The sequence below is a fragment of the Oncorhynchus masou genome, chromosome 23, assembly GCF_036934945.1.
Source record: "Oncorhynchus masou masou isolate Uvic2021 chromosome 23, UVic_Omas_1.1, whole genome shotgun sequence".
In the NCBI taxonomy this organism is placed as follows: Eukaryota; Metazoa; Chordata; class Actinopteri; order Salmoniformes; family Salmonidae; genus Oncorhynchus; species Oncorhynchus masou.
The window spans coordinates 56,028,577-56,055,477 of record NC_088234.1 but is presented as its reverse complement, the minus strand read 5'-3'; the positions used below and the strand labels follow the sequence as shown (position 1 = coordinate 56,055,477).

Below are 26,901 nucleotides of genomic sequence, written 5' to 3'. Positions count from 1 at the left end.
AAGGTCCGCAAAGCACACACATCCCTGGGTTGCTACTCTTTTCAGTTTGCTGCAGCTAGCGACTGGAACGAGCTGCAACAAACACTCAAACTGGACAGTTTTATCTCCATCTCTTAATTTAAAGACTCAATCATGGACACTCTTACTGACGGTTGCGGCTACTTCACGTGATGTATTGTTGTCTCTACCTTTCTTGCCCTTTGCTGTTGTTTGTGCCCAATAATGTTTGTACCATGTTTTGTGCTGCTACCATGTTGTGTTGCTACAGTACCATGTTGTTGTTGTGTTGCTTCCATGGTGTGGTGTCATGTATTGCTGCCAAGCTGTTGTTGTCTTAGGTCTCTCTTTATGTAGTGTTGTCTCTCTTGTCGTGATGTGTGTTTTGTCCTATATTTGTTTTATTTTTAATCCCAGCCCACTGTCCTCACAGGAGGCCTTTTGCCTTTTGGTAGGCCGTCATTGAAAATAAGAAGTTGTTCTTAACTGACTTGCCTAGTTAAATAAAAATAAAATATACTGGGTAAGTCTCTAAGACCTTTCCACACCTGGATTGTGCAACATTTGCCATTTACTATTTTTATATTCCTCAAGCTGTCAAATTGGTTGTTGATCATTGCTAGACAACCATTTTCAGGTTTTGCCATAGATTTCCAAGTAGATTTAAGTCAAAACTGTAACGAGGTCAATAACAGGACAAAAACCTTCCTTTGCTTAGCTCTATTCCGTTTCTTTTTATCATAAAAAACTCCATAATCCTTGCCGATGACAAGCATACCCATAACATGATGCAGCCACCAACATGCTTGGCCCCAAACATTTTTGTTTTCTGGACATAAATGTAAAAAATTTGCCACAATTCTGTAACTGTTTTAAAGTTACCATTGGCCTCATGGTGAAATCCCTGAGTGGTTTCCTTCCTCTCCGGCAACTTAGTTAGGAAGGATGCCTGTATATTTTTTTGTGACTGGGTGTATTGATACACAATCCAAACAGTAATGACTTCACCCTGCTCAAAAGGATATTACATTTTTATCCATCTACCAATAGGTGCCCTTCTTTGCGGTTGAATCTGTGCTTGAAATTCACTGCTCGAATGAGGGGCCTTACAGATAATTGTATGTGTTTGGTACAGAGCTGAGGTAGTCATTCAAAAATCATGTTAAACACTATTGTTGCACACAGACTGAGTCCATGGAACTTATTATGTGACTTGTTAAGCACATTGTCACTCCTGAACTTATTTAGGCTTGCCTTAAGAAAGGGGTTGAATACTTATTGACTCAAGACATTTCAGCTTTTCATTTGTAATTAATGTGTAAAAATGTTGAAAAACATAATTAGACTTCTACATTAGTGTGTGGGGTAGTGTGTATAGGCCAGTGACACAAAATCTAAATGTAATCCATATAACATTTGGGCTGTGACAACAAAATGTGGAAAAAGTCCAGGGGTGTGAATACTTTCTGAAGGCACCGTGTCATCCTATATGATGATGTTATCATGAGACATCAGATATCCCTCATCCCTTCAGCAGAGCTGGTCTTCATATTGTTTACGGAAACAGTCACCGACAGGAAAGAATTCCCAGCATCGCTCCTGGTACATTTTCCATACGTAGGATTCCTGTCAAGGACAAGTCAACAGTGTCAAGGGCAACAGGAAATCATATATTAGGCTACATCATGATCTTTCATGTAACTTTATGCACAGAATAGGTGGATATCAGCAGTATTACCTGGCCCGTGTGTTCTGTTTCATCTTTGTTAATGAGGTACATCACAAAGAATCTGTCAGGAGAGAACAGGTTGAGAGACACATTGAGAAACCCCTACCAATATGTGACTGTTACAGGCAGTAGAACATGGTCGATTTGGAAACAGGGTTGAGGCTTTCACAACAAAGAAATGGAATCTCATTCTACTCTATTGAAAATGTACGCTATACGTAGAAAAATACATGTTGAAAGTTACAGTACACAATAACAGTAAGTGTAACGGAGTCAGATCGTACCGGATAAACTCACCCCACAGCTTGAATTGGCGCCAATGAATTTAATCCTTTTTAGTGGGCAACTAGTTAGTACATTCTAAAGCAGCACAGTCACGTGTTGGCGAGGCAGAAGGCTTGAGCTAGTGGTGCGCGGGTCAGCTGTTTGTTCACCTGCAACCGCTAATAACCCATCCGCCCGACTTTATTATAAGGACGGCTCACCTCTCACAGTCCTGGGCGACTTTAACCTCCCCACGTCTACCTTTGACTCATTCCTCTCTGCCTCCTTCTTTCCACTCCTCTCCTCTTTTGACCTCACCCTCTCACCTTCCCCCCCTACTCACAAGGCAGGCAATACGCTCGACCTCATCTTCACTAGATGCTGTTCTTCCACTAACCTCACTGCAACTCCCCTCCAAGTCTCCGACCACTACCTTGTATCCTTTTCCCTCTCGCTCTCATCCAACACTTCCCACACTGCCCCTACTCGGATGGTATCGCGCCGTCCCAACCTTCGCTCTCTCTCCCCCGCTACTCTTTCCTCTTCCATCCTTTCATCTCTTCCCTCTGCTCATACCTTCTCCAACCTTTCTCCTGACTCTGCCTCCTCAACCCTCCTCTCTTCCCTTTCTGCATCCTTTGACTCTCTATGTCCCCTATCCTCCAGGCCGGCTCGGTCCTCCCCTCCCGCTCCGTGGCTCGATGACTCATTGCGAGCTCACAGAACAGAGCTCCGGGCAGCCGAGCGGAAATGGAGGAAAACCCGCCTCCCGCGGACCTGGCATCCTTTCACTCCCTCCTCTCTACATTTTCCTCCTCTGTCTCTGCTGCTAAAGCCACTTTCTACCACTCTAAATTCCAAGCATCTGCCTCTAACCCTAGGAAGCTCTTTGCCACCTTCTCCTCCCTTCTGAATCCTCCTCCCCCCCCCCCCTCCTCCCTCTCTGCAGATGACTTCGTCAACCATTTTGAAAAGAAGGTCGACGACATCCGATCCTCGTTTGCTAAGTCAAACGACACCGCTGGTTCTGCTCACACTGCCCTACCCTGTGCTCTGACCTCTTTCTCCCCTCTCTCTCCAGATGAAATCTCGCTTCTTGTGACGGCCGGCCGCCCAACAACCTGCCCGCTCGACCCTATCCCCTCCTCTCTCCTCCAGACCATTTCCGGGGACCTTCTCCCTTACCTCACCTCGCTCATCAACTCATCCCTGACCGCTGGCTACGTCCCTTCCGTCTTCAAGAGAGCGAGAGTTGCACCCCTTCTGAAGAAACCTACACTCGATCCCTCCGATGTCAACAACTACAGACCAGTATCCCTTCTTTCTTTTCTCTCCAAAACTCTTGAACGTGCCGTCCTTGGCCAGCTCTCCCTCTATCTCTCTCAGAATGACCTTCTTGATCCAAATCAGTCAGGTTTCAAGACTAGTCATTCAACTGAGACTGCTCTTCTCTGCATCACGGAGGCGCTCCGCACTGCTAAAGCTAACTCTCTCTCCTCTGCTCTCATCCTTCTAGACCTATCGGCTGCCTTCGATACTGTGAACCATCAGATCCTCCTCTCCACCCTCTCCGAGTTGGGCATCTCCGGCGCGGCCCACGCTTGGATTGCGTCCTACCTGACAGGTCGCTCCTACCAGGTGGCGTGGCGAGAATCTGTCTCCTCGCCACGCGCTCTCACCACTGGTGTCCCCCAGGGCTCTGTTCTAGGCCCTCTCCTATTCTCGCTATACACCAAGTCACTTGGCTCTGTCATAACCTCACATGGTCTCTCCTATCATTGCTATGCAGACGACACACAATTAATCTTCTCCTTTCCCCCTTCTGATGACCAGGTGGCGAATCGCATCTCTGCATGTCTGGCAGACATATCAGTGTGGATGACGGATCACCACCTCAAGCTGAACCTCGGCAAGACGGAGCTGCTCTTCCTCCCGGGGAAGGACTGCCCGTTCCATGATCTCGCCATCACGGTTGACAACTCCATTGTGTCCTCCTCCCAGAGCGCTAAGAACCTTGGCGTGATCCTGGACAACACCCTGTCGTTCTCAACCAACATCATGGCGGTGGCCCGTTCCTGTAGGTTCATGCTCTACAACATCCGCAGAGTACGACCCTGCCTCACCCAGGAAGCGGCGCAGGTCCTAATCCAGGCACTTGTCATCTCCCGTCTGGATTACTGCAACTCGCTGTTGGCTGGGCTCCCTGCCTGTGCCATTAAACCCCTACAACTCATCCAGAACGCCGCAGCCCGTCTGGTGTTCAACCTTCCCAAGTTCTCTCACGTCACCCCGCTCCTCCGCTCTCTCCACTGGCTTCCAGTTGAAGCTCGCATCCGCTACAAGACCATGGTGCTTGCCTACGGAGCTGTGAGGGGAACGGCACCGCAGTACCTCCAGGCTCTGATCAGGCCCTACACCCAAGCAAGGGCACTGCGTTCATCCTCCTCTGGCCTGCTCGCCTCCCTACCATTGAGGAAGTACAGTTCCCGCTCAGCCCAGTCAAAACTGTTCGCTGCTCTGGCCCCCAATGGTGGAACAAACTCCCTCACGACGCCAGGACAGCGGAGTCAATCACCACCTTCCGGAGACACCTGAAACCCCACCTCTTCAAGGAATACCTAGGATAGGATAAGTAATCCTTCTCACCCCCCCCTTAATGACTTAGATGCACTATTGTAAAGTGGCTGTTCCACTGGATGTCAGAAGGTGAATTCACCAATTTGTAAGTCGCTCTGGATAAGAGCGTCTGCTAAATGACTTAAATGTAAATGTAATGAAACTCAGAGGCCCGCAACCAACCCTAACCCACTAATATACAAAAATGCCTTGTAGGCTTCAGTCAGAGACAGCGGGGGAAAAATTGACAGGGGGTGCAGGATTTTTTTTGTCTGATTTAGTTCATGTTTAGACATTGGTAGGCTACTTGTCTATAATTAGATACATGCAGCTTCCTTTCTGTCATTATATGTTGTCCTAGAACACTAAATAAACTGTTGCTCACCAGAATAATGTCAGAAATGATAGAATGAATGCTTAAATCTAGTTGACATCTCTGTCATCTCTGCTTTTTTTGAAGAGCAAAGACATTTAGGGACCATGGAGAAAATGCAATAACTTTTCTTTACAAAATTCCCAAATGACATCAGTTTGACCGAATGTAACGAAATAAAAAGCTAGGAAAACCTAACATGTTTCTGATAAGGTTTCAGTTTGGCTTGGATGCATATTTTATGGAGTTGAAATAGTATCAGTTTTTATGATGCTTATAAAGCACCTCTACACTCTTTTTCTTTCCACGTTGTTACATTATATCCTTATTCTAAAATGGATTCAATTTAAAAAAATCCTTAGCAATCATGAAGTTTTTAGAGTGATTAGAGAGACTGCCAGGCCATTAGTGAGGGCCGTTAGCAAGTTGGGTAGGCTACCCATCAGCGCCATTAATTTGCCCAGTTTTAGATGTGATTACCATGACCAACAATAACAGGGAATTTGACTGCCATCATGACTCGTGACTGCCATCATGACTCGTGACTGCCATGGTGGCGGGAATATTGTCACGTCGAGAGCTCTAAGTCAGTGTCCAGATTTCAGTTTCCATTTAACCCATTTGAAGAGTAGGCTACAGTTCCCTTGACGTACCATAGGCCTATTTGAAATCTCTGTCTTGTGACTGTTGAATTTGTATAGCGCCTCACAATCATCACACAACATACCCGCTATCATCCTCTTTTACCACTTCAAAATCTTTCCCAAACATTACTTTTCTGGCCCTCCCTTCTCTTTATTTACAACTTTCCATTTCACAGCTTTTCTCCTATTGAATGAAACTCCGACATTGTCCTTTTTGCCTCTGTGGATTGACGTTAACTTTACGAGTCAACCCGCGCATTACTAGCGTGAGCACAAGTACTGGCAAGGATATTGTGAGCAAGGAAGCAATACTGCTAAGCAGCACAGTGATGACTGTTACATAACCACATGCAATGTTAACTGGCCTTAGTAAACTACTGTGGACGTATTGTCTATTTTTGATGGGGAGGCCGGTATAATTGACTCGCCAATTATAACGATATCAGTGATTTCCAACTCATAATAAAATAATAAGTCTCAGCTTACATGATTAGAGATGCATATCAACCAATAGTGCTAAAATAAAACACCCTAAATAATTAAATGGGTTATTAATATTGACATTAGTAATAAACTGTTGAAGAGAGCTAAGAGTGGCCATTTAAGCATTGAGCACCACATTTAATGTAATAGTATGTATTGACATCTATATACAGTGGGGCAAAAAAGTATTTAGTCAGCCATACAAGACCACTGAAAATATCCCTTGATCTGGGGCTCCACGCAAGATCTCACCCCGTGGGGTCAAAATGATCACAAGCAAATCCCAGAACCACACTGGGGGACCTAGTGAATGACCTGCAGAGAGCTGGGACCAAAGTAACAAAGCCTACCATCAGTAACATACCACGCCGCCAGGGACTCAAATCCTGCAGTGCCAGACGTGTCCTCCTGCTTAAGCCAGTACATGTCCAGACCGTCTGTAGTTAGCTAGAAAGCATTTGGATGATCCAGAAGAAGATTGGGAGAATGTCATATGGTCAGATGAAACCAAAATATAACTTTTTGGTAAAAACTCAACTCGTAGTGTTTGGAGGACAAAGAATGCTGAGTTGCATCCAAAGAACACCATACCTACTGTGAAGCATGGGGGTGGAAACATCTGCAAAGGGACCAGGACGACTGATCCGTGTAAAGGAAAGAATGAATGGGGCCATGTATCGTGAGATTTTGAGTGAAAACCTCCTTCCATCAGCAAGGGCATTGAAGATGAAACGTGGCTGGGTCTATCAGCATGACAATGATCCCAAACACACTGCCCGGGCAACGAAGGAGTGGCTTCGTAAGAAGTATTTCAAGGTCCTGGAGTGGCCTAGCCAGTCTCCAGATCTCAACCCGATAGAAAATCTTTGGAGGGAGTTGAAAGTCCGTGTTGCCAAGCAACAGCCCCAAAACATCACTGCTCTAGAGGAGATCTGCATGGAGGAAGGGGCCGAAATACCAGCAACAGTGTGTGAAAACCTTGTGAAGACTTACAGAAAAGTATTGAGATAAACTTTTGTTGTTGACCAAATCCTTATTTTCCACCATAATTTGCAAATAAATCCATTAAAAATCCTACAATGTGATTTTCTGGATTTTTCCCCCTCATTTTGTCTATCATAGTTGAAGTGTACCTATGATGAAAATTACAGGCCTCTCATCTTTTTAAGTGGGAGAACTTGCACAATTGGTGGCTGACTAAATACTGTTTTGCCCCACTGTACATTTCCTGTTGGACAAGTGAAGCTCCACATGAATTGAGATGCAATCAAATGTGGACATGATAATGATTCCTTCAATCATTGACTAATCACAGAGCAGATCTTTTAAATGGCTATACCTAATCATGGTCATCTTACTGCCCACAAAACTACATTACACCTGTAAAAATATCTGATGGAAGTACATGACAAGCAATTACCTCATTTCAAAAGTAAAAAAAAAATACTATAAGAAAATGTTCTGCTTAACAAGTCGTGTAAGGCAGAGGTATGATATGTCTGCAATCATCGTATGACAGGCATGTTATTCCTGTGATTGTGGGTTGGCAGTGTTACGAGCATGTTAGTCCAAAGCCTAGACGTCTGGCACATGACGCTACAGATGGCAGGTTTATTTAAGTAAAGTGTTACATATCAGTGAAACTAGACCGCAGGTATCAACTCACAGATAGTTGGCCAGGTTGTGTTCCTGCAGAGTGTGTGTTTCAAATCCATGGGGCACATTGTCCAAGTAGTCATTCCCGATTCCACAGATGAAACACTTGGTCTACAGGGAATAAAGAGAGAGGTATCTCACATTTACATAACACATTTATAGCACATGCATATTGTTCCATGTGAATAACATAAAAAGACAAGCAACAAGACAAGTACTTATTGTGTTAAAGATAGTGAATGCATTCCCCTAATTCTAACTCTGCTTTAGTTGTTTTCATATACTAGAAGTAATTTGTAATATTGTAAAAGGTCATTCATTGTAGACTAGGAAATCATGAGGGCTGTTAATCAGTTAACTCGAGTTAACGTTTTTGTAATTTTAGTGCACAATTTTTTTAAATAATTGAAAATACACTGAAAACATCCAAAATACATAATCTGCAGTGCCTTTGGAAAATATTCAGAGTATTTTTCCATATTTTGTAACATTACAGCCTTATTCTAAAATGGATTAAATACAAAAAAAAAATCTGAATTAAATCGACACACAACACCCAATAACGACAAAGCAAAAACAGGTTTTTAGAAATGTTTGCAAATGTATTAAAGATACATAACAGAAATACCTTATATGCATAAGTTTTCAGAACCTTTGCTATGAGACTCAAAATTGAGCTCAGGTGCATCCTGTTTCCATTGATCATCCTTGAGATGGTTATACAACTGGATTGGAGTCCACCTGTGGTAAATTCAATTGATTGGACATGATTTGGAAAGGCACACCCCTGTCTATATAAGGTTCCACAGTTGAAAGTGCATGTCAGAGCAAAAACCAAGCCATGAAGTCAAAGGAATTGTCCGTAGACCTCCGAGACAGGATTGTGTCTATGCACCAATCTGGGGATGGGTACAAAAAATGTCTGCAGCATTGAAGGTCCCCAAGAACAGAGTGGCCTCCATCATTGTGGAAGAAGTTTAGAACCACCAAGACTCTTCCTAGAGCTGGCCACCCGGCCAAACTGAGCAATCAGGGGAGAAGGGCGTTGGCCAAGAACCCGCCGAGTTCCACTGTGGAGATGGGAGAACCTTCCAGAAGAATCCGCCCCATTTTTAAAATGTTGTCTAAAATGACATACACAAATCTAACTGCCTGTAGCTCAGGCCTTGAAGCAAGGATATGCATTTTCTTGGTACCCTTTCAAAGGAAACACTTTGAAATTTGTGGAAATGTGAAAAGAATGTATGAAAATATAACATAATAGATCTGGTAAAAGACAATACAAAGAAATAAACAACCGTTGTTTTTGTATTTTTTTCGTACCATCATCTTTGAAATGCAAGAGAAAGGCCATAATGTATTATTCCAGCACAGGTGCAATTTCGATTTTGGCCACTAGATGGCATCACTGTATGTGCAAAGTTTTAGACTGATCCAATTAACCATTGTATTTCTGTTTAAAAAAATTGTAACATGACTGCCCAAATGTGCCTAATTTGTTTATTAATATGTTTACATGTTCAAAATGGTGCACTCTCCTCAAACAACAGTATGTTATCCTTTCACTGTAATAGCTACTGTAAATTGGACAGTGCAGTTAGATTAAAAAGAATGTAAGCTTTCTGCCAATATCAGAGATATCTATGTCCTGGGAAATGTTCTTGTTACTTACAATCTAATGCTAATCACATTAGCCTACATTAGCTCAACCGTCCCGTGGAAGGGACACTGATAAAAGGCACATGACAGCCTGTTTTGAGTTTGCCAAAAGGCACCTAAAGACTCTCTGTTCTAATGAAACCAAGATTGAACTCTTTGGCCTGAATGCCATGAGTTGCGCCTGGAGAAAAACTGGCACCATCCCTACGGTGAAGCATGGTGGTGGCACCATCATGCTGTGGGGATGTTTTTCAGCAGCAAGGACTGGGAGACTAGTCAGGATCGAGGGAGATGAAAGGAGCAAAGTATAGAGAGATCCTTGATGAAAACCTGCTCCAGAGTGTTCAGGACCTCAGACTGGGGGGGGGGGGGGGGAGGGTTCACCTTCCAACAGGACAACAACAATAAGCACACAGCCAAGACAACGCAGGAGTGGCTTCGGAACATGTCTCAATGTCCTTGAGTGGCCCAGCCAGAGCCCGGACTTGAACCCGTTCGAACATCTCTGGAGAGATCTGAAAATAGCTGTGCAGCGACACTGTACATCCAACTTGACAAAGCTTTAGAGGATCTGCAGAGAAGAATGGGATTAACTCCCCAAATATAGCTGTGCCAAGCTTGTAGCATCATACCCAAGAAGACTCAATGCTGTAATTGCTGCCAAAGTTGCTTCAATAAAATACTGAGTCAAGGGTCTGAATACAAAAATGTATAAAAAACTGTTTTTGCTTTATCATTATGGGGTATTGTGTGTAGATTGACGAGGGAAAAAAATGATTTAATCAATTTTAGTACAAGGCTGTAACGTACCAAAATGTGGAAAAAGTTAAGGGGTCTGAATACTTTCTGAAGGCACTGTTTCTACCTAAAAATCTACAATGCGATGTAAAAACAAATTGACATTGAGGTTAAAGTGTACTTCTCAACAACGTGATTAATCACAGCACATCTGACATTTAACATTTTACGAGAGACACTTATCCAGAGCAACATAGTAGTGAGTGGATACAGTTTCAGATTTTTGGGGGTTTATACTGGTCCCCCATGGGAATCGAACCCACAACTCTGGTGTTGCAAGTGCCATGCTGTACCGTCTGAGCCACACGGGACTTGACTATATTTATTTTCTTCATTTGACAGCCCTAGTCATCAAATTATGAAATTAACACATTTGCATTTCACAAGATCAAGTCATTATGCAGCAAATACACTCTCCGACTTTCAGAACATATTATTCCTTAAAGTGGTGTGTGCACGTGCACATGCATCTGAGTGTTGTCTCTAAAAGGTTCCCATCTCCTTCAATTTAAAGATGTATAGGGATGCAAATATGTATTTTCTGATAAACCACAGCCCAGGTTATCTGAATATGCAATTTACAACTTTTTTTCAAAACATGGTCTAATTATCTCCATCTCATTAGAGATAAGTGTATCCTCATTAAGACTACTGATTGAACATTGAACATGCTCTGACAACACTCTCTGAATCCGCTTAAAACATGAGCCACAGTCTCATCAATTTACACACTGATTAGAGTTGACCTCAAGATAACATATGGCAAAACCAATATTGTTACCGCACCCAAAAGTGCACTAGGGTAGGGTAAGGATAACTTCCTTTGATAAGACACTTTTACAGATAATGTTTTAGGAAATGTTTGAAAGAGAGAATTACAGGTGCGGTAGGTTCTACAAATAATTACATAGGTGTGTGTGTGAATGTTTTAAAGAAAGCACATAACTTATCTCACCTCCATGTCCTCTTTCACCTGCTCCTGCTGGTCACGGAGCTCCCCAAAGGCATCAATTATCAAACCTACAGGAAACACAGACTTGAGTGTTTAGTGTCACAAGTATTTGTGCATGATTAACTGACAGGTTACATGAGAACTTTAAGAGACTGGAGGGATAAACAGATACATTAGCATTGCTCTATTCTCAATAACATATGACATATTCATAAAGACTGACAAATCTATCTGACCCACTGGTGAATAACGGAGAAGAATGTGTGTGTGTGTGTATAGCGTCTACATTCTGTCTCACCCTGAATGATGGCCAGGAGGATGACGATGACGAAGAAGAAGAAGGTGATATCAAAGATGATCCTGACCACCTCAAACTCGTCCCCGGCCGGGTCCTCAATCTCATCACCGATGCCACCCCCCGCTCTCACGCCCACATACATGTGGAACATATAGCACTGGAGAACAAGGAGTAGTAGCCAATTGACTTTGCTACTTAACATTGCTGGGGTAGTCCATGGGGCATTCACAGCTCTTATTGTGAACAAGTTGAGCAGTCTTATTCTTTAACTAAACATGTCGTTGCTGAGATACTGCATGCATGTACATATCTATGTGCCATACTAACATTACTGGTGAACCTTCAAGTCTGGTGTATTGTATTGTAATGCAATGCATTTCTAAAGCATAACAAGTCTGTCTGTCCTGAATGAGTGACAGTGAAATCCATATTGGAATAAAACAGACAAGACCATATTAAAGTGGAGAATTCATTCCCAGTGAGACAAAGAGCCCAGCTCAGGCTGGAGAGGGTTATCTTAATCCAAGTGTCCATCAATCTAGGGTGGATATAGAGGGGCATTAAGGCAAAGGCTATGTTCACCTCAACTATGGGGATCACTGTCAGAAATCCTTCTCTTTGGCTTCTCAGACTCCGTGGCTAGTTTAGACTATGTGTCAGTGTGTCTTCATGCATGTGCTACTACATGTGCTGAACTCACAGTGAGCATGTCGTCACATTTCATATCCAGAGCTACTCCATCTTCACTCTTGTTGTAGAACTTGCGGAAGAAGTTGAAGGCCACCACGGTGTAGAGATACACCACCACTGCCAGCAGCCCCAAAGTCAGGACCAGCTGACAAACATATACAGCATTATAAAAATTTAATATTCTCTAACCCCCCCACCACCCCACACGGCAACAGGGTTTTATAGTTGCCTATACTGTACCTGTTTTCCATTGTGGGTAACAGAGGTCAGGATGGTTCTAAGGGTCTTAAAGCCCATGGCAATATCCAACAGGTGAGCAGCGAAGAAGAAGTTATTATAGTGGCCCAGGACAGACATGGTCATATACCATGCCAGGTACAGGAAGGACTGTGTACACACACGAGATAAGACAGGAAGACAGCTTGGGTACATCACAGACACTATAGCAGCTATCATCGTATGGTCTACATTATTATCTATGGAAAGCAATGACTATAAAACACATACAGTGGGGCAAAAAAGTATTTAGTCAGCCACCAATTGTGCAAGTTCTCCCACTTAAAAAGATGAGAGAGGCCTGTAATTTTCATCATAGGTACACTTCAACTATGACAGACAAAATGAGAAAAGAAATCCAGAAAATCACATTGTAGGATTTTTAATGAATTTATTTGCAAATTATGGTGGAAAATAAGTATTTGGTCACCTACAAACAAGCAGGATTTCTGGCTCTCACTGTCATTCACCTCTTTAAGAGGCTCCTCTGTCCTCCACTCGTTACCTGTATTAATGGCACCTGTTTGCACTTGTCATCAGTATAAAAGTGTAACGGCGTTCTTCGTTTGTTGAAAGAGAGTCGGACCGAAATGCAGCGTGTTGGTTACTCATGTTTTTAATGAATGAATCGCGGTACATGAAATAACTGATATAAATCAATAACAACAAAAACGGAACGTGAAACCTAATTACAGCCTATCTGGTGAAACTACACAGAGACAGGAACAATCACCCACGAAATACACAGTGAAACCCAGGCTACCTAAATACGGTTCCCTATCAGAAACAACAAGAATCACCTGACTCTGATTGAGAACCGCCTCAGGCAGCCAAACCTAAACTAAACACACCCCTAATCAACCACAATCCCAATGCCTACAAAAACCCCAACGCATCCTGGGATAATCCACCCTCGCCGCCGACCATGGCCTAGTAGTCCTCACCCAGAACCCCACTGGACTGAGGGGTAGCTCGAGACAGAGGGGCAGCTCGGGACAGAAGGGCAGCTCGGGACAGAAGGGCAGCTCGGGACAGAAGGGCAGCTCGGGACAGAGGGGCAGCTCGGGACAGAGGGGCAGCTCGGGACAGAGGGGCAGCTCGGGACAGAGGGGCAGCTTGGAACAGAGGAAGCCCAGCACTGAGAGGAAGCCCAGCACTGAGAGGAAGCCCAGCACTGAGAGGAAGCCCAGCACTGAGAGGAAGCCCAGCCAGGCAGTTGAATCCGGCAGATCCTGGCTGGCTGGCGGTTCTGGCAGATCCTGGCTGACTGGCAGATCTGGAAGAGTCTGGTCGACTGGCAGATCTGGAAGAGTCTGGTCGTCTGGCAGATCTGGAAGAGTCTGGCCGAATGACAGATCTGGAAGATCCTGGCAGATCTGGAAGAGTCTGGCCGACTGGCAGATCTGGAAGAGTCTGGCCGATTGGCAGATCTGGAAGAGTCTGGCCGACTGGCAGATCTGGAAGAGTCTGGCCGACTGGCAGATCTGGAAGAGTCTGGCCGACTGGCAGATCTGGAAGAGTCTGGCCGACTGGCAGATCTGGAAGAGTCTGGCCGACTGGCGGATCCTGGCAGACTGACGGCTCTGGCTGCTTCATGCTGACTGACGGCTCTGGCTGCTCCATGCTGACTGGTGGCTCTGGCTGCTCCATGCAGATTGACAGCTCTGGCGGCTTTTTACAGACTGACAGCTCTGGCTGCTCCATGCAGACTAACAGCTCCTTGCAGACTGGCAGCTCCTTGCAGACTGGCAGCTCCTTGCAGACTGGCAGCTCCATGCAGACTGGCAGCTCCTTGCAGACTGACAGCTCTGGCTGCTCCATGCAGACTAACAGCACTGGCAGCTCCTTGCAGACTGGCAGCTCCATGCAGACTGGCAGCTCTGGCTGCTCCAAGCAGACTGACAGCTCTGGCTGCTCCATGCAGACTGGCAGCGTTGGCTGCTCCATGCAGACTGGCAGCTCAGGCTGCTCCGAACAGGCAGGAGGCTCCGGCAGCGCTGTAGAGGAGGAAGGCTCTAGGAGCACTGAACAGGCGGGAGACTCCGACAGCGCAGGAGAGGAGAAAAGCTCCGACAGCGCAGGAGAGGCGAGGCGCACTGTAGGCCTGATGCGTGGTGCTGGCACTGGTGGTATTGGGCCGAGGACACGCACAGGAAGCCTGGTGCGGGGAGCTGCTACCGGAGGGCTGGGGTGTGGAGGTGGTCCTGGATAGACCGGACCGTGCAGGCGCACTGGAGCTCTTGAGCACCGAGCTTTCCCAACCTTACCCGGTTGAATACTCTCGGTCGCCCTGCCAGTGCGGTGAGGTGGAATAGCCCGCACTGGGCTATGTAGGCGAACCGGAGACACCGAGCGCAAGGCTGGTGCCATGTAAGTCGGCCCAAGGAGACGCACTGGGGACCAGATGCGTAGAGCCGGCTTCATGGCATTTGGCTCGATGCTCAATCTTGCCCGGCTGATACGCGGAGCTGAAATATACCGCACCGGGCTATGCACCCGCACTGGGGACACCGTGCGCACCGCTGCATAACACGGTGCCTGCCCGGTCTCTCTAGCCCCCCGGTAAGCACAGGGAGTTTGCGCAGGTCTCCTACCTGGCGTAGCCATACTCCCTGTAAGCCCCCCCAATAAATTTTTGGGGCTGATTCCCGGGCTTCCATCCACGTCGCCTTGCTGCCTGCTCATACCAGCGCCTCTCCGCTTTAGCCGCCTCTAGTTCCTACTTGGGGCGGCGATATTCACCAGGCTGAGCCCAGGGTCCTTTTCCGTCCAGTTCTTCCTCCCATGTCCAATTCTCCAAGTGGTGCAGCCTCTCCCACTGAAGCTGCTTCTGTTGCCTCTTCTGTGGCTCCTGCCTGTTAACACGCTGCTCGGTCCGTGTGTGGTGGGTGATTCTGTAACGGCGTTCTTCGTTTGTTGAAAGAGAGTCGGACCGTAATGCAGCGTGTTGGTTACTCATGTTTTTAATGAATGAATCGCGGTACATGAAATAACTGATATAAATCAATAACAACAAAAACGGAACGTGAAACCTAATTACAGCCTATCTGGTGAAACTACACAGAGACAGGAACAATCACCCACGAAATACACAGTGAAACCCAGGCTACCTAAATACGGTTCCCTATCAGAAACAACAAGAATCACCTGACTCTGATTGAGAACCGCCTCAGGCAGCCAAACCTAAACTAAACACACCCCTAATCAACCACAATCCCAATGCCTACAAAAAACCCAATACGACAACACAATAACATAAACCCATGTCACACCCTGGCCTGACCAACTAATTAACTAAAACACAAAATACTAAGACCAAGGTGTGACAAAAAGACACCTGTCCACAACCTCAAACAGTCACACTCCAAACTCCACTATGGCCAAGACCAAAGAGCTGTTAAAGGACACCAGAAACAAAATTGTAGACCTGCAACAGGCTGGGAAGACTGAATCTGCAATAGGTAAGCAGCTTGGTTTGAAGAAATCAACTGTGGGAGCAATTATTAGGAAATGGAAGACATACAAGACCACTGATAATCTCCCCTGATCTGGGGCTCCACTCAAGATCTCACCCCATGGGGTCAAAATGATCACAAGAATGGTGAGCAAAAATCCCAGAACCACACGGGGGGACCTAGTGAATGACCTTCAGAGAGTTGGGACCAAAGTAACAAAGCCTACCATCAGTAACACACTATGCCGCCAGGGACTCAAATCCTGCAGTGCTAGACGTGTCCCCCTGCTTAAGCCAGTACATGTCCAAGCCCGTCTGAAGTTTGCTAGAGAGCATTTGGATGATCCAAAAGAAGATTGGGAGAATGTCATATGGTCAGATGAAACCAAAATATAACGTTTTGGTAAAAACTCAACTCGTCGTGTTTGGAGGACAAAGAATGCTGAGTTGCATCCAAAGAACACCATACCTACTGTGAAGCATGGGGGTGGAAACATCCTGCTTTTGGGGCTGTTTTTCTGCAAAGGGACCAGGACGACTGATCCATGTAAAGGAAAGAATGAATGGGGCCATGTATCATGGGATTTTGAGTGAAAACCTCCTTCCATCAGCAAGGGCATTGAAGATGAAACGTGGCTGGGTCTTTCAGCATGACAATGATCCCAAACACACCGTCCGGGCAACGAAGGAGTGGCTTCGTAAGAAGCATTTCAAGGTCCTGGAGTGGCCTAGCCAGTCTCCAGATCTCAACCCCTTAGAAAATCTTTGGAGGGAGTTGAAAGTCCATGTTGCCCAGCAACAGCCCCAAAACATAACTGCTCTAGAGGAGATCTGCATGGAGGAATGGGCCAAAATACCAGCAACAGTGTGTGAAAACCTTGTGAAGACTTACAGAAAACGTTTGACCTCTGTAATTGCCAACAAAGGGTATATAACAAAGTATTGAGAAAAAATGGTATTGACCAAATACTTATTTTCCACCATAATTTGCAAATAAATTCATTAAAAATCCTACATTGTGATTTTTTGGATTTATTTTTTAATTTTGTCTGTCATAGTTGAAGTGTACCTATGATGAATATTACAGGCCTCTCTCATCTTTTTAAGTGGGAGAACTTGCACAATTGGTGGCTGACAAAATACATTTTTGCCCCACTGTATGTAATGATATATATATCCCATTTAGCAGACGCTTTTGTCCAAAGCGACTTACAAGTCGGCTGGGGCCACTACTTTTACATATGGGTGGCCCCAGCGGGAATCGAACCCACGACGCTTGGCGTTGCAAGCGCCATGCTCTACCGACTGAGCCATCATCATATATACAACACAGTAGGATGATAAAGTAAACGTCTGCTTTACTTACATTGTCAGTGAACACTACTCCTAGTTTCCACACCTGATACTTGACATCAATGGAGTTTAATCTGAAACAGACATATCTAGTCAGTCTTTTTAGGCATGGATACATCCCTGTCTGGTCTCTTCATTTAAGGGGACACCCTCAATACAAATAAGAGAGTCTAACAGGTAACTGTAGAGTTCAAAAAGTACTTACTCTCAAAACCATGAAAAGGAATAACCCAAGGAGACCGAAATGCAAAAATATTATCACTGATTTAATTCATGCTCAAAAGAATACAAAAAGTGAGAGTGCAAGGTGCTATATAAAAATTCAAAAGGAACGGAGCATGTCGGCCTCCTTGGGTAATTCCTTTTCATGGTTTTGAGAGTGAGTACTTTATTATATCTACACATATTTTCTCTCCCACGCACCGGCCGCCTTTCATTCCAGCCTGAGCACAAACCCTCATACTAGCTTTCTTCATGCGGGTAACTGCCATAATAAAAGGAACACTTGAGTAAATGAGGGATACAAAGTATATTGAAAGCAGGTGCTTCCACACGTGCTGTTCCTGAGTTAATTAAGCAATTCAAATATTTATATAGCCCTTACATCAGCTGATATATCAAAGTGCTGTACAGAAACCCAGCCTAAAACCCCAAACAGCAAGCAATGCAGGTGTAGAAGCACAGTGGCTAGGAAAAACTCCCTAGAAAGGCCAGAACCTAGGAAGCAATTAACATCCCATCATGCTTAGGGTCATGTATAAAAATACCCAGTTGCCCATTATTTTGGCTACCATGGCTAGAAGAGATCTGAGGGGTCTCAAAGGAGAATAGGGGGTTTAAAGGATGTGTGTATGTCTCAGTCACCAGATCGCAACCCAATTTAATACTTTTGGGAGATTCTGGAGTGGCGCCTGAGACGGTGTTCTTCATCACCATCAACAAAACACCAAATTATGGAATTTCCCGTGAAATAATGGTGTCGCATGCCTCCAATAGAGTTCCGGACACTTGTAGAATCTATACCAAGGTGCATTGAAGCTGTTCTGGCAGCTCGTTTATGTTGGTGTTTCTTTTATTTAGGCAGTTAGGCAGTATATTGTACTTAACATAGAACTCCTTGAGTTTGAATAACCACATATTACTCAGATATGTAACCAAAAGGACTCACACGTCCTGTTTTATAATTTGTCATTACCATTTACAAAACACATTGGATTATTGCAATACAACCTGATTCAAACTGCACATTTCCGCCACCTTCTGTCAAGACACTTCAGAATGTAAAGTACAACATATTCTGTTTTATTCTCATTTCTTCAAGTAAGTGATACACACAGACACACCCATGCCTGACATCAGTGCTGTCACTTTAGCCGATAATGCTCAAAGTGCTGCTGAATACAAGGTCATGTTTTCTTTGTAAAGTGTCTGTTGTTGAAGTCATGAGGTGGATAACAATAGCCAAACATCCTTAAAGCGTATCTAGAATTACAATTACATATTCTATTTAGTTTAGAGACAAACATTTGTGGGGATTCTATAGATGGGTTGGCTGGCAATGTCAAGAAAATGATGGGTGCGCATCGTTGAGGCAGAAGTCCGTGTGGTGTTATGATTCTGAACGGTCAGATAGCTAGCAACAACAAGAAGCTGCCATGTGGGGAATCGTAGGTGGCTCGTTTCAGATAGTTTTATGTTCTTATTGATACCATGTCTTGTTTGGAGACATTTTGACTCATATAGCTAACCAACAACTGAAACAATGTACCTGAGAGACAAGTGCTCATTGTGCAAATGTATGTTTTCAATAAACATTGGAGACGAAATATAGTTTACATGTTGTCAACTATCTAAGCCAATCCGGTCTGTTTTGCCACACAATTATGCACACGTCGGTTTTGATGCTAAACAACCAACACGTCTATCTATTCCTGGCTAGTGAAGGGTGTGGCTACAGCCGACTTAGTTCAGCGATGTAAGTTTGTGACTGATAGACCTAGACTCTAGCCTCACACAGAAGGTATGTACAGTACAGAACAGTATAGTACAGTAAACAGTACATGGATTTAAGGGATCACACATATCCACTCACAGAGCAGTCCAGGCTCCCTCTCTCCTGGGCCTTCTCCTCTCTTGTCCCTCGGAGCTGAAGTCGAGAGCAGCCTTATCCAGCCCCAGCAGCTCACTGATGCGGTCACAACCATAAAACTTCCCATACTTGTCCATCACCTGAAGAGAAAGGTTGAGGGTGATTGACTTTAACGGCAATGCTATGGAGAGAGTATAATTGCTTAAGCCATTACATGGTTCATAGATCTCCAGTCTCTTTTTATTACACTAGTCTGTGCTGTGATATATGTGTAGACGCTGACGCAACTATACACAGAGAATCATGTGAGCTGAATAGGGCTACTGTACCTACCTTCCTTTTCACAAATTTATCCCAGTAGTTACTGGGAAATGATCTGAAACAAAAAACATAATCGAGCATCATAAAACACAACTTATTGTTTTGTAGAATAAATCAAAGAGTTCTACAGTAAAAGTTGTAATGGTCTATGAGAGTCTATGAGAGAGATCTGCGCATGCACAGTGATGCACTGACAAACTGGTTCTGTATGTCATTCCAGAATTCAGCCTGCTCCTCACTGAACTACACGGAACTGTAGATCAGATGAATGTAGGACTTTAGAGTGTTGTAGTTAAACCATGTCTTGTTAGCCAATAGACAGGGTTTATTAAGCAGCTATAAAGGCCCTATGAGAGGACTGACTGTGTGGTGATGACAAGCCTGTCCCATTGGCCTTTGATGTCCTCATCAGGTGGCTGCTCAGTGACATAGAGGCCGTCAAACTCCATCTTCCTCGACACGTCTTTCTCCCGCTTAAAAATAACCAGCGGGACCTACAGTAGCAGCCAATCACAAACAACAAAGTGATACAGTAAGTAGAAAAAACACTATTACTTTAAAGCTCACATTTAAAATGCACTACATTTTATCCTTACACTCTTATAAAAGATATGCTATCTAGAACCTTAAAGAGTACCTCGGCTGACCCCACAGGAAAACCCTTTTGGATTCCAGGTCGAAACCTCTGTATAAAAGGTTCTACACGGAACCCAAAAGGGGTCTACCTGCAACCAAAAAGTGTTCTCTCATGGGGACAGCCAACCAAAGATGTGTAGCCCTCATTTAATTACTAGCTACTACAAACTAAAGACAGAATATGATGTAATGTAGAATGACGCAACACTCATTGGTATGCACTGTCACAGAGGACTGATTGGCTGTCTGTTCCCTGTGAGCTGTTGTACCTTCAAGCAGTAGTAGCCAATGATACAGCAGAAAGAGATGAGGGTGTGAGCGATGGACAGGAAGCGGAGAGAGGGCTCCATGTAACCAGTGCTCTCCTCCAGGACAAACTGCATACTGCCTGAGGTGTTGTCATTGATCAAGGGGCCTTCTTCATCCAGGTCCCCTGAGCTGTCATATAGCACTGCCAGCTTCTCCTCTTCCTCACTTACAGAAGATGATGACACCTGGGACACAGTAACAATGAGACAGTTAAGGACAGTGAGACAGTCATTCAATTTCACAGACCAGCCAAAAATGTCAATTTAAATATTTGCACTGGCAGTCACACAATAACTCACCTTGTAGAAAAGGAGAATGAAGTTGATAGAGAAAGCAACAAACAAAGCCAGCATCCGCATGTTGTAGAAATTCCTCGCAAAGTAATTCTGAGAAATGAGATTATGGTCAAATTCAGAGGAGAGAGAAAATACTTGTGTGTGTCTGTGTGTGTGTGTATATATCTGTGTGATAGAGAGTTTCTAACCAAAAGTCTCTTCTGGTGAGTGGTTATCATTTCCCAGAAGGCTGATTCCTTAGGCTCTGTCTCCTCAGGTTTGCTGGAGCATATCCTAACTCTCCGTTTAGCCTTTGCCTCCTTCTTCTCAGAATCTTCCCTTCTGCAAAGTCAGTTTTAAACTTCAGCTCAAAGTCAACCTAAACAGTTTTATATTTATATATAAATTATGCTAACACAACAAAATATTCAGTCATTTTCTTAGTTTCAATTTGCCTGAAGTTATTCTGATGCTGGATTACAGTCAGCATGTAATCAGGTCTTTAAATGTGAATTTGAAAAATACTCACTCTGCTTTCTCCAACTCAGACTCTTTGTCTTCTCCTTCCTTACTATCTCCTTCTCTGGCACCTTCAACCTGAAGCCATTAATAGGATATGCATTAAACATGACCCAAGAGTACATTACTAACCTCTTTCACACAATAGTGTTTGGACAAACTGTCAACAGGTTTCGACCTAAACTGAGCAAAATGTTGAAGGGAAAGATTTTATGGAATAAATACAGCATGGTTCTCTGGCACCAACAAACCAAGCATGCCATATCCAGCTCATGAAGGACAAGTCACAAAAATCTGCAATAATACCTGTTGTTTCCCATTGGGCTCAGCAGGGGATTGTTGGCCAGTGGCTGTGTTGAACAGGTCAGTCAGACTGGCTGTTAAGTCATGAGTCATTAGTCTGTATTGACCTCCTTCTCTCCTCACTCGCAGACCGAAAATGTCTGACAGGACATTGGTGTCACTGGAGGAAACTGTTGACTGGCCTAGCTCCCTCAGCTCCTCCCGGGAGGACCTTGTGCTGTATCTCCTCTCCCTGTAACCCCCTGACCCCCCTGTAACCTCATCGAGTGTGGGGTCAAGGATGCCTCCAAAAAGGTCGAACACCCTTATCTTCTTGGCCCCCTCTATGAGTCCTCCACTTACAAAAACAATATACAGTACATATAAGAAGAAGCGAACTACAGAACAGACAAAGTGGACCAGACCCATGATCATGGCCTGGAAGAAGGAAGCAAATACCATGACTAAATCTCTCAGAGTTGTCTTCTTAATATGCTTCTTCAGGTCTTTCACAGAGAGCATAGACATCAGCATCATCAAGCCATAGGGTAGAGCGAAGACGATGAGCCAAATTGTAGACATGGAGAAAAATCCCATTTTTGATCTTTCCAACTCCTCCTCGTCATTCTTCCCCCTGTCTTTTACTTCCTCTTCTTCAGCCTCTTTGCCTGCGGTCCTCTCCACAGTGTCTGTCCCTGATATCTGGGCAGCCAGCTGCATCTCAAAGATGGTGTCTTCGCAGAAGTTGACAAACATCTCCATCTTCTCTTTCCCGTCGCCCTCATTGACCACGTCAAATATGAACTGTCTCTTGGACTCTTTGACCTGAGGCTTCTCCCACTGCGTGCGGCTGGACTCGCTGATCTCAAAGTAGACCCTCTCGATGCGCTTGCCACTGCCAAGGATCTCAATACGGCCCAGGTAGGGCTGGAAGTAGCTCAAAACACACTCTGCAAGCTGCAGAAAGGTACCAAGACGTGAATCGTGAGGCATGTGCTCAGACAGGTTGGTTAGGAGAACAGCAATGTTGAAGCCAATGTCTTTGGCTGGCTCGTGGAAGCGATCCACGAAGGCCTCATAATCCAGGAGCTCACTTTCATCCGTCTCCGTGCAGGAGAGGAGGAACTGGGTCTCGGATTGAGAGTATCGCTTGTAGGCCTCCATGGCCTTCTGGAAGTCCTTTTTGGAGATGCGACCTTCGCCGTCGTGATCATACTCTTTGAATGCGTCAGAGGATGTCAGGTCTTTGAGTTTGAGGAACATGTCGAAGAACTTTAGGATCATCTCAACATTGCTAGATGATTCCACCAACATGTCCACCATCTGCTTGCCAATTGTTCCATTTATCACATTACCTAGAGAAGAAAGTGAGATGAGTTCACAAGTTTAGCTTTGTCTATTGCAATTCACAAATATATTCACCATGTAAACAACTCAACTAGTTTGAATCTTACCTTCTAACATGGACAACAACATAACAACCATGTCCTTTTGCAAATCCATCAATTCTTTCAGAAGTTCAATTTGGCTAGAATCCTATAAATGACAAAACACCAAAACAAACCATGTAACAACTAGTTTGATTAAGTGTAAAACCTAAACAAAGAAACGGCCCATTGAGAAAAAGGGAAAGCTTGTTAAGCTCTACACGCATTCTTTACCTGACCCTGGTCCTCCACCTCTTGAGTTCTACACTACACTGACCTGAGACAGCTTCATCTGCATGTGAGCAAAGACATGGAGAAAGCCCACCACTGCATCCCATAGGCGACTGTGGGCCAGACTCTGCTGGTTACCAGTACACGGCCCCTGGAGAAGATAGTAATACAATGAGCCAGTTAGCTTCCCAGCTGGGTAAACTGTCAATAGCCAGAACTGAGACAAACACACATACTGTAAGAACACAAATAACAACATTCACAACCTTTAAATACATGAAATACCATTTGAAATGGGTCATCCTCTCAGTGGAGAAAATGACACCCATCCCACTGGGCAGAGATGTCAATTCAACGTCTATTCCACATTGGTTCAACGTAATTTCCTTGAAATGACGTCGAAAACAATGTTGATTCAACAGTGTTCGCCCAGTGGGATGAATCAGCACCTAGGGCTCAACCAACCTGGATGTACTCTGTGAGAGAGTTGAAGACCTGTTTGGCCACATTGATGGCCTTGGAGAAGTTACGTTGGCCATGTTCGTCAATCACATCCTTCCCAGAGTAATACCAGTAGAAATCACTTATCGACTCCTGGAGACATATTAGTAGGAAGGAGATTCAAATCATGATAGTACCAACATATTTAAAAGGCTTGTAAATTATATTGAATCAGGTTACAGGCCAAATCAATCAAAATGTATCATACAGATAATGTCTCGTAGATCAAATTGTTAACCTGCACTCTGAGAAGGTAGTCCACAGTGGATATAATGATGTTCACAGTCGTGTTGTTTCCTGTTTGTGTTCTCAAATAATTCTGAAAATCTATGGGACAATTTGCAATCGTAATCAGTAAACAGCCCAATAACACACCTCTGCCATAACACACAGAGAGAAGTGCACTGTGGTTGAAACGGTTAAGGGTGAGCACCTGAGTTGTGTCCTTCACAGAGGAGCTGTAGGAAGCGAAAAAGATCACAGGTCAACTTCTCGTCAGGCATAACCTTCTCCCCTGAGAGAGAGAGAGCGAGAGAGAAAGAAAATAGATATGTACAGAATGACAGGTCATGAGTACGCATCAGAGCCAAGGTCCTTTACATTCAATCTTAACTCACTTCAGCTGTCAGATCTTAGCGGTCAGTGGATTTTTCATTTCCATAATGTACCTGAGCTCTCCTCGATGACCATCCCTAATCCTTCGGCTTTGTTCTGCCTCTCAAACGCATTCAAATCCAGCACACTGAGTCAGAAAAGACAACAAAAGATGTAAAGAGGATGAGAGCAGTCCCTGCATGTGAGTCCTGTCATGTTCACCAAGTATAGCCTCTGTGACAGATGATATTGAGGATTATGTTACCATGTACACAGGGCCAGCCATAGCCTTTTGTGGGTCCCACACTTTGCGGCAAAACATTTCAGTGGCCACCCAACATTTTATGCTAATTTTCTTCAGTTCTACACATTTTGCCATGGGGCGGAGAGAACATTTTGCAATTTTACAACACATTTCATGCAATTTTTTAAAAACAATTCACATTTTTTTTTGCAATTCTACACATTTCGCTATGACTTATGCCATGTTAATATGATATCTCAATGAGAATGACTAACCAAATCAAATGGGGGCCACCTGGAGGTCAGGGCCCCTGGGCATGTGCACTGTGTGCCCGGTCAGATTTCGGCCTTGATTACTACAAATTTAGATAGCTGGCAAGACTAACAACCAATCAAATAAAAAAATTGTTAGCTGACATGGCTAATTGAGTGACTGTCATTGGCTGACATAAGAGAAAAACTTTTGATATTTATACAGTATCAGTCAAATGTTTGGACACACCTACTCATTCAAGGGTTAATCTTTATTTTTACTATTTTCTATATTGTAGAACAATAGTGAAGACATCAAAACTATGAAATAACACATGGAATAATGTAGTAACCAACAAAAAGTGTTAAACGAATCTAAATATGTTTTATGTTTGAGGTTCTTCAAAGTAGCCACCCTTTGCCTTGATGACAGCTTTGCACACTCTTGGCATTCTCTCAACCAGCTTCATGAGGTAGTCACCTGGAATGCATTTCAAGTAACAGGTGTGGCTTCTTAAAAGCTAATTTGTGGAAATTCTTTCCTTAATGCGTTTGAGCAAATCAGTTGTTTGAGCCAATCAGCAGAGGATAAGTTCATTAGAGTTACCAGCCTCGGAAATTTCAGCCCAAATAAATGCTTCAGAGTTCAAGTAACAGATCCATCTCAACATTAACTGTTCAGAGGAGACTGCGTGAAATCAGAACTTCATGGTCGAATAGCTGCAAAGAAACTACTACTAAAGGACACCAATAATAAGAAGAGACTTGGTTGATCCAAGAAACACGAGCAATGGACATTGGACCAGTGGAAATCTTTCATTTGGTCTGGAGTCCAAATGTTTGATTTTTGGTTTCAACCTCTGTGTCATTGTGAGATGCAGAGTACGTGAATGGATGATTTCTGCATGTGTGGTTCCCACCGTGAAGCATGGTGTAGGAGATGTGATGGCGATGAGGATGCTTTGCTGGTGACATTGTCAGCGATTTATTTAGAATTCAAGGAATACTCAACAATCATGGCAACCACAGCATTCTGCAGCGATACACCATCCCATCTGGTTTGCGCTTAGTGGGACTATCATTTGTCTTTCAACAGGACAATGACCCAACTCACCTCCAGGCTGTGTAAGGGCTATTTGACCAAGAAGGAGAGTGATGGAGAGCTGCATAAGATGACCTGGCCTCCATAATCACCCAACCTCAATCCAATTGAGATGGTTTGGGATAAGTTGGACAGCAGAGTGAAGGAAAAGCATCCAACAAATGCTCAGCATATGTGGGAACTCCTTCAAGACTGTTGGAAATGCATTCCAGGTAAAGCTGGATGAGAGAATACCAAGAGTGTGCAAAGCTGTCATCAAGGCAGATGGTGGCTATTTGAAGACTCAATTATAAAATATATGTTGATGTGTTTAACACATTTTATGTTTACTACATGATTCCATATGTATTATTTCATAGTTTTGATATCTTCACTATTATTCTACAATGTAGAACACTTGACTGGTACTGTATATTTCCAGTGGCTTGCGAAAGTATTCACCCACCTTGGCATACTTCCTATTTTGTTGCCTTACAACCTGGAATTAAAATGGATTTTTGTATCATTTGATTTACACAACATGCCTACCACTTTGAAGATGCAAAATATTTTTTATTGTGAAACAAACAAGAAATAAGACAAAAAAACAGAAGACTTGAGCCTGCATAACTATTCACCCCCCAAAGTCAGATACTTTGTAGAGTCACCTTTTGCAGCAATTACGGCTGCAAGTCTCTTGGGGTATGTCTCTATAAACTTGGCACATCTAGCCACTGGGACGTTTGCCCATTCCTCATGGCAAAACTGCTCCAGCTCCTTCAAGATGGATGGGTTCTGCTGGTGTACAGCAATCTAAAAGTCATACCACAGATTCTCAATTGGATTGAGGTCTGGGCATTGACTAGGCCATTCCAAGACATTTAAATGTTTCCCCTTAA

The 26,901-nt window shown here is 44.0% G+C and overlaps 1 pseudogene; it reads right to left on the bottom strand.

Moving 5' to 3' along the window:
• Positions 1 to 814: 814 nt before the first annotated feature.
• The window catches only part of LOC135511080 (ryanodine receptor 2-like), a 93,351-nt pseudogene continuing 67,264 nt past the window's right edge, over positions 815 to 26,901 (bottom strand).